Source organism: Pomacea canaliculata, linkage group LG2 (genome assembly GCF_003073045.1).
Source record: "Pomacea canaliculata isolate SZHN2017 linkage group LG2, ASM307304v1, whole genome shotgun sequence".
Lineage (NCBI taxonomy): Eukaryota > Metazoa > Mollusca > Gastropoda > Architaenioglossa > Ampullariidae > Pomacea > Pomacea canaliculata.
Window position 1 is genome coordinate 14,857,704 of NC_037591.1, and position 9,850 is coordinate 14,867,553.

A 9,850-nucleotide genomic window follows, 5' to 3' on the forward strand; every position below is an offset into this window, starting at 1 on the left:
CGAATTTATTTAAATAAGAGTATGATTTATAAACAAATAAGTCATTTGGAAAAAACGAAAATTTAATGATGTTTATAAGTCTGTACGTGTATGTACGTGACTGTGTGTGTTTATATATATATACTGTATTCATACGTGTGTGTGGGATGGGGGGTTGGTGCTCACGTGTATGTTTGATCGTGTGCTAGTTTATATATATATGTGCATTAGTGTGCAAAGCTGCGTAAAATAAAATATTAGCAGTAGTTATTTGTGTCAGGTGTTTCTGACAACTACAGCCCCTAAGGTTGATGAGGGTTCACGCAGGGAGTCTTGGTATGCGCAAATAAAATATTACCAGTTCGTGCCCCACCGAGACTGTCATCTGATAGTGAGGAGGTTGCTGACTTTGAGTCCTGCAGTTCACCTGTGTTCGTTTCCCGCTCCAGTGAAGCATTTTCTGTGGCAATGACTTCCAGTTAACTCGCCTCACATGACCAAAGCAAGTTGTCAAAAAGTCTTACTGGCTTCTCATACACTTCGTGTAAAGTGTGTTTTGACAGGCAAACAAAACCTACAACTCTAAGAACATAACTTCAGCTTAATTTCCATTAAAATAAAGTTGACTGGGGGAGGAACATTATAAACAAAACCTTTATTAAAATCACGGAAATCACTCATCTCTTATATAGTTATTTATAGCAAGGTAAGCTGCTTTGAAAACGCCATTTGTTCATGCTAAAACATTATTTGGTAGGGGAAGATGTGATTAATGAAGCGATATCGCCGACTTAAAATAAACACTGAACATCCTGGACAACATACACTTCCATCCCCTGCCCTGTCCCCACCGGGTACCTTGCGACCTCCGTCTAACTGCTGGCTGTGGAGTCAGTACCACGAGTGTACAAAATCTTCACAGGGGGGATTTTAGCTGGGATATTCCTCCGATATACCCAAAGGTTGATGTTTGATTCCATGGCATGGTGCCAGTGTAATTACACGACATGAATGTTGGAGTTTGGGGGTGGGGGAGTGGGGCAAATGGTTTGAACGATGAACTCTTTGGTACTGTTTGGCTACGTCACGTGAGTACGCCTGTCCTCGGCACTGACAATATTACAGCTGGCAGGGCGAAGTTCTTCCCGAAACATAAAATCCGTCACCTTTATTTCTTTATGCATTCAATGATTTTATCTGTCTAGCTTTTTCTTTAAAGCACACTGTAATTATATCTCTCTCTGTCTGATTGAAAGCGGTCAGACATGCAATCCAAAGCTTCAGCATGTTCGAGCGCTTGCCAAATCATGCATTACTGTCTACTGAAGCTTAAAAAGCGAGAGAAGAATGAGGCATGAAATGTTGTTTAGGTGTACTGACAAACGTCCCTTGAAGCAGCAGTTCATACACGGTTTTAAATTACATATAACTTCCACATACAAACCAATAAATCAGAGATCAACAAAGAAAACAAATGAATACCGCAGATGTTTGCAATCAATATGGATCCTCTTCTTCATAGGCAAAATGAGTACTTCGAAATCCTTCTGCATATACTTCTTCTAAAGATAAGGAAAAAAGTGTCTCGTGCTAAGCTCAGTACAGTTATTTGGAAAAAACATGCTGGAACCTTTACAGAAATGACTAACAACGTGTTCCTACACGAACGAACTGACATTTATAAAATTCAGACATAATTTAATTAAAAATTCACATTGGTCACGAGGGGATCTAGATCCGGGACACGGTTAGTCACTCAAGGGTGTCGCCTGAAAGCAAGTGATTGTGGGGAAAGCTCTGTAGATAGCACACACCCTGTACTCAACCCCCAGCCCCCTGACACTCGCAGTCTGATGTAACGGGTCTTGTGAAAGTCAAGATTAGAAGTCTACTGAAACACTTGAAATGAGTTCATCATTATAATTTATACTTACATTTGGCATGAAACGTGGTTGCTAAACAGGAACATGTGTAAAACAAAACGATAACTTAGTTAATATGAGATTCAACAAATATCATTTTTTACGCCTAGACTGAGAGAATGATCAATTAAAACAGTCAGGGTTGTGAAAATGCTAATTATTGTGGTCACATGTAAAAAGGTCCATGTCGCTATAATTGTAACTGTCAAAACTCCGATATGAGCAAGTACTGTCTGATCAGTATCAGTGATGTCTGTCACTTGTTTATACACTAAAATTTGTCCTAATTAACTTTTTGCCGACACTTAGCTTTAAAGTGAAATTTCCAACTGTTGAAAAGTGACCGGCTGTATGGCTTTAATAGGGTATGAGTGTTGACTAATTGTCTCCAAACCAATTAGACCTTGTCAGCCAAACTGCTATGTTTTTGTGACACATAAAGTTTGCACTCTTCCTGCTAAACAACATTCAAACAGGAAATATTGGATAATTCTTTTAGAAATACCAGTCCGCTTATGTAATAAACGTTAAACTAAAGGCACAAATAGGGTTAATTGTGTTTTGTTTTTTTTTAAAGTAAGACATCAGTTCCGCAAAAGAAGACACAAAAGCAATCAAAGCAGACTATTATTCTCACTCTACTCATTCGTGTAGGTTCTGCTTGAATGCCTGACCCCCATCCATCTAAATGCACTCTTGTCATTCTTGAACTGGTCTGTGACACCTCAGGTGACATTAAACCACATGCTGAGCCGCAGTCACACACTCCCTACCTGGCGATCCTGGGCTTGTCAGAGAGTCAGAGAGTTCAAACATGTGCAATGTGTGAACTTTTATTCATATTTATGTCTGTCTTGAAAACGGATCACCAAAAGCTAGCATTTATATAAAAAGAAAATTTAGTACCTTATAGAAAATGAAGATGTATTGCTTTGTGAAGATTTTAACATGTAAGATAAAAGGTTACTTCCTACTTGAACTTATTGTCATGACAAATTACTTAGGGTATTTTTGTGGGGGGTTTTTTTCCACTCCGTTGTGAGTGCGATCCTATCTGTCCTGCATGCAAAGGGCTCTTTGGAGAAAATTTCGTAGAGTGTTGGATTTACTTTTGGCAAAAGGCTTTAACGATGAAAGAAATGTCGGTACTCCCAGTCACATGAGTAAATAGTCTTAGCCACAGACTTTAATGTGAGAGGAAAGTTTTTCCAGAGACATAAAACCTTTCACCTTTGTCTGCACACGGAGATTTTAACTGTCGATATTTTTCTCTAAAGCAGAGTGATTATAACTGTCGATCTCGATCTCTCCCGCAATCCCTATTACTCTCTGTCTCTCTGAAGGCGGTCAGACATACAATCCACAGTGTCTTTACAAATCATGTCTACCTGAAACTTGAGAAGGCGGAACAAGGAAGGGCAATGACTCGCGACTTAGAAAATCGCTGACAGCAAACATCAGTCTGAAGTTGGAGCTAACGGCTTCCAGTTACCATTTCTACAGGCACACGGGTAAACCGGAGAATAAAAGGCTATAAAAATATTTCGTTTGTCAGTTTATTTCCTAAAACATCGCATAACGTTCAGCAAAAATTCACAATTGTTTCACAGGAAATTGCAGCTTTGACGCCATACTGTTTGCAACAAATGAAGAGAAGGAAGTCACGGGTCGATTCACAGCTTGTTACCTGGTTCCTCTCATACAGTACGCAAGTACTTACAATGTTTATAGAGTCCCTATTGCCCCTCCATCAGTGTATGTGTTTCTTTTATTTTAGCCGCAAAAATAATTTGAGACCTATCTCACATGGTAACTGCCTGATTTTCTTCAAATAATATTAGTTAGTAATCAGGAATATGAGCATCATTGTCGTTAAAAGACTACTGTAACCAAAATTTATTTTCTGTTCCAATCTCGTTTCTGTATGTTGTTAGAAAGTATTTTTTTTTCTAATTATTGGTATTAAATCTTAAACTGTAACAAATATATTTTATCGGAAAATTAAATTTTCGTCTTATGACTCAGCTGCAACTAAGGTTTCCTAATTTATTCATTTTCCCTTGTCATTCGGCACATTTTAATGCTACAGATATTTCGCCGTCCGCTTTGTCCAGTCTTTTTCGTATGCGAAGGAAACATAAAATGAATAACTAGCTCAGAAGACGGAAGAGAAGAATGGATGACGCGGATGTTTGCAGTCAATATGGATCATAATTTTTTTTTCGAGAAAGTCAGACAGATCTGATGGCTTTTAGTGTTTCGAGAGATTTGGAAAACATTTATTGCTTTTTTACAGGCACGTGCCAATGGCCGACATTGTATAGTGTATAGAAATAGAAAAGGGGAGACCACTCATAACAAACTCAAACTGATTTGAAGGTTCCTTCCCTTGAAACAGAATTCGAAGCGTTGGTGAGCGTAGAGGCATGGTCTTATTTTAAATACATAAATTAAAACAGTGTTTGACAAGATGTGCTGGCTTCCACATAACTGTTTAAATACTAGACAGGCTGCTGGCTGTTTTTTTAAATACTTTTAATGTGTAATTATTTCAAGTGTATTGCCTCCCAAACGACTTTCTCTTAGCTTTCCTCTGCAGGTGTTGTTAGCTACAGTAAGTTTGTCTCCATCATGGCAGAATCACACTGGATTGTTCTGTATATTAAGTGTTCAGCTGTGGGCAACGTGTTAATAGAATGATTGTAGAAACATGAGTTTTTCTATTCAGTCTAAAGAAAACGGGTAACTGAAGGTACACACGATTCCTTATTATTGTTTGCTTCCTGTTATTCACACTATGTCGTACTCGTGATGATGGTGTTTGACCACTATCTGCTAGCCGGACTGAAGGAAGCCAACATTATGTTTTGACTTGTTTCCCATCAGTCACCACTTACCAAAGAAGCAACTGAGTGCAACCGGTCCAAATAGAAAGTCACTGGCGACAACTGTCGAGTTTTTTTAATGTGGCACTCTTACTACTCCTCAACATTCAGGTTCACTTTTGATAGGCAGTGATTAGCGTGAGTACAGTACACAGGACTGTTGACAGTTGTCGCCGACCCTAGGTGTGGCTGTTGTGGCAGTTAATGGTCCAGCACTCTGGTACCAGCCATTGAAACTCGTGAGCGCCGTCTGTTTTTATTGTCAGGTGAGCTTTGGGTGTGTTCTCAGAGTGAAATCTAGTCACTCAGGTCTCAAGAGTTCATTCAAGCGGATTGACTTGGCTTGTATCCTGCTCCCCATTTGTCACTGTGCCAGCCATAAAGGCCACTCTAACAGGGCTAATAGGGACAAAGGCCTCAATAAAAATATTTAGCTTTTATATGACAGTCATACACAAACTTTATATGATAGTCATACACAAACTCTATACGAGAGATTTGCCATTTACATTTTTCTGCTTAAAATTGGGCCCTGATGACACTAACTGATAAAAGGTATGTTTAAATCTTTCAAAAACAAACTTCAATCCTTTTGTACCCAAAGTATTATGTTCAAAGGACTTTGATTAAAGAGTTACACAACAACAGTTAACAAATACAAATGAAAAAAATAGATATCATTATTGTCATCTGAAAGTCAAGAGTTTCCTAATGAGAAACTTGTTTGAGCAATATCGATAAAACAACAAAAGAACACATTATTGTTAATACAATAAAAGCTATAGAATAATTATATAATAATTTAAAAAATAAAATACAGGAACTTTGCGTCTTTTAGGATAATAAATCTCCAAAGAAGACATAAGACGAACAAAAGACACTTTTATAGTCGAATGTGTTCCTTAACAGACCCCATGAAAGAACAACGATGCAGGAATGAATGATAGAGGACAGGTAGGAGACACCCGACTAACTTTCATTTCACGGGAGAACGATTACATAAATAAACCATCAACAAGACGGATACGCCCTCATAAACCATAGATGGCTTATTGAAGTAAGAAAAAAAATCTCCCATCTAGTCAAGATTGTTGCAAAAGTTTTGATTCTCGTTAGTTGTGTATTTCTTTGACCTACCTTCTTCTTTCTTTGTTTCTCTATTTCGGTCCTCTGTCCAGTTTCTTCTTCCTTGGGTTTTACTTTACATTATTTTCATTTCTCAGTATTTCTGTTCCTTTTCCTGAATTTTATTTTACGAGTGTTTGTATTTCTATCAATATCCTCGTCTCATCCCTTTCTTCTTTCGAGTCTATGAAAACGTTTCGGTATATTTCACTTCCGGCATATCCAAAATCAAATAAAAATTTGTTTCGTTCTTTTTTTAAATAAAACAATATGACAATGATTTTAGTGACAATACCAAGCGCCCACAGACAACACTCAGTGACGGATCTATGTGTGCCTTGATATTCTTACAGACTGGAATAATGACAAAGCAGTCTTATGTGGAAAAGTATTAGCTATGAACTATTTGGTCATGCAATATGTCTGCATTTAAAAATTATGCCATGAGGACAGAGAGAGAGTGGTGCAAACACGCAGCTAAACTAATTTCACGCGAGATTGCTTTGATAAATGAACCGTTAAGGAAGATGGCTGTCCTGCACGTCATTGCCTGACAAGTTTCTGCAAGTAGCGATCTTGTTTTTACTCTAATGGCATTCCACATCCGTTCAGCAGTACCATCATATAGTGTCCCTTTGTTTCTTTATAACAAACGCTCTCTACACCCTTCTCTTTTTTGCACTAACGTTCGTCTCCTGGTGACAACCGCTCCCGTCACTAAGAGTTCAAGTCCTTTCCAAACCTCTGTCTGTCACCTCAACAAACAGAACTGTAACCTGAACCAGGGGACGGTGATACTAATGTCAACACCCATGGTGGGTGTTTGAAGTACACGCCCTACGTGTGAACAGAAACTTGATTCGAAATATAGGGCACTTGAATCCGGGTGCTGATGTCACTTGGACTTTCCGCAGTTCATACCATTGTACAATAATCTGGTATTGTAGGATACATACATACTTTGCACAATACAGTGATGGGCGTTTGATCTCGCTTAATGGCTGTAAAGGAGGGAATCTTTTGTTGAGTTCACCACCAAGTGTGGTTTTCTAACTAGACTAACCTCCTTGGAAGCGAATAACCTAGAGGCTAGAGAAACGGCTTCCGAAGTCAGGCTCACTATCCGGTTCGATTCTCGCAAAGAGTCCCTGGCAGTTTCTCTGGCTGACGTTGAACAGGCAGCTAATGAGAGAATACAAGCACCATCCTTACAATACACTTGCCCTGAAATTAGTGGCGTCTGTAGTACTACACATTCAATAGATTGCATAATCTATTTAGCTATCATTGTAAGGGCATTTTCCAGGTTTCTTTTGATGATACTAATATGGCTGCCTTTTAAACAGACACAGTTTCAAAAAAGTGTACAGAAAAATTTTGTGTTTTCTATTTTTCTGTCAATAGCCAGAAACTGAAAACTTCCTGTCCACTTTTTTTTATTTATTAATTTTATTTTATTTATTAATGAAAACACAAGATTACTACGCGCTTCAAAGAGTATTGTTACTATCCCTACTTAGTGGTATATGTATTAGGCCCAGGTCATCCTGACCGATAACATAGGAACTGTGTCTCAGCCCATATACATCACTCGAGTTGATATGTCAACACCTGCCCGTCTAGAAGTGGCGGGTAGTTTTTCAAGACGATGAAGGGAAAAACAAGTTAAATGGTTACAATAGATACTGGCGTGGTGAGTCATGTCCAGTAAAACAATCTTTACTTACAATCACAGGAAATAACACGGCTTTTTGTCTACTTACTAGACCACCCTGTTTGAGTATTCCTTCACCAAAGAAAACTATCTTTTCCAATATATGTTTCTGATCCATTTAGTAGAAAGATGTTAAGCAATGGCGGGGCAGTGACAGCAGTTTTATAGCGAGTTTTACAATGACAGTCTTCTATTCTCAACATAGCTGGTCGAAACGACAATGTATTTAACAACACATGTTATGTCTAAGCATGAGGTAGATACATTAAAATTATGATACTGTTTGTAGCGATATGCTCAGTCACGACAATTTCCTCTCAATTTTTCATTACTTCACGATCTCCAATGGAAGCTTTTCTGGCAACCTACAGTCGAGGCACGAAGACAAGCTCCTAACTGGCTGACTAAACAAATAAAACACCCGTAAAAATGGGCTTGACTGTCGAAATGAAAATCGACATCTACTGAAAATATAGGTCAACCTTTTATGTTTATATACAACCATAGGAATCTTAAGTTGATATAAACATAATACCATAAAAGTGAAAGTAAGATTCTTATTAAGGACTTTTTAAAATAGAAAGTGTAACAATGTACCCTACTTAAATGCTGTTTTAATGTGCACAGGAAGAATCTACTTTGAATTTATACAAAAAAGGTATTGAAGTTATTATACACATACACGTCGTTATAATCAGAGCTAACGGGGCTGTTAGTATGAAGCGAGGGTAAGTCGTTGTCAGTGGCAACATGAGGAAATCCAGAACAAAGGTCTTGTCTCCATATCCTGCTGTAGAGGGCCGGATGTCATTTGGGAAGTTCCTTGAGCAAATGACATAAGGTGCGACGTCAAAATAAAGTGACGACAAAAAGGTGACGACAAACGGAGGACGTAAAAGAAATTGGAAGAGAGCAGACGACAGCGTGTCAGAGAAGGAGCACGGACGTGTTGCGCAGCCGTGGCCATTGCTCTAGCCCGTGCATTAAAGGGTTGCACCTGCTGACGGTTCCTGCTTTTATTTGAGTGGTGGACGGTTGTTGTTGTCAGGCCAAAACCCCACCACTCGGTTACACTGCGAATGGTGATTTACCCCTGGGGTCGTACTTATAATGCTTGGCAAACATGCAGGTAAGAAAAAAATATTTAAGAGGCTAGATACTACATCTAAGTACGGCAAAGACGCGTGCCCTTGTTTTCCTTACGTAGGTACAGAGCAGCACTTTAGTCTCGCGTCCTTACTGCGACCCTCGGTCAGGAGCGAGCGGGTGTTACACCCGTTTTACTACAAGAGGTTTGTTTGACGTCAAATCCGACACGTCTGGTCACGTCAGGGTCACGAGACGAATACTCAGGGTGGCGTGTAGACGCTTGGATTGATGCCACCCTAGGGGAAAACCCTTGTGACGCTGACGCACGATCCGATGTCTTTCAAGACTTCTTCCTTCTAAACGGAGATCTGCCATTGGCTCGGATCAATCGGGTCACGGAAGAGGTCACATGTTTACAGTTAGTCGGTGACAGGTTAGGATCAGCGACAAGATCCGGTTAATTGAGATCAGGAACGTGCAGCAGTCAGGCGACGTATGCTGGTCTTTGGTCACGTGACCCGGCACGACACCTTGTCGAAGACTGTCCTTCAAGAAACCTGGGAGGTTGCTCGACACTGTGGTGGCCAAAGACAGAAGTGGCTTACGAGTGTCAAAGACTGGACTGGTCGTCCTGTACAGTACCTGCTGACTATCGGCAACAATGTCGGTCCTGTCAGGTGCAACGACAGGTACTAGTCAAGGGACCAATGACTGAATGACTAATTGTTCTTAACTATCGGTTAAGCTCAACGCACGTTTAGTGCATGTGTCTCTCCTTGTTTTCTCAAAAATGTTGCACGAGCCAATAATTTTCTCGTCTTTTAATAGTATTATATGGTCCTCTTTCTCCCTCTCTTGTTATTTATTTCTCCCTATCTTTTTCTCTTTCTGGTCGATTGTGGGTTCTTGAATTGATGTTTGTGTGTGTGTGTGTGAGAGAGACAGAGAGAGGTTTATTAACCTGAAGATAAAAACATTTCTCGACACTCCCTAGCACATGAGTTAAAGACAGGTGTGAACTCTATTTTAGAGGCACTTGTAAATCAAAGGGCTTTATGCAACCCGCAAGCGGAAACGATTCCAACTTCAAATATCTAAGATGTAAGCATTTTTTACTCCCTTTGCTAAATGCCTTT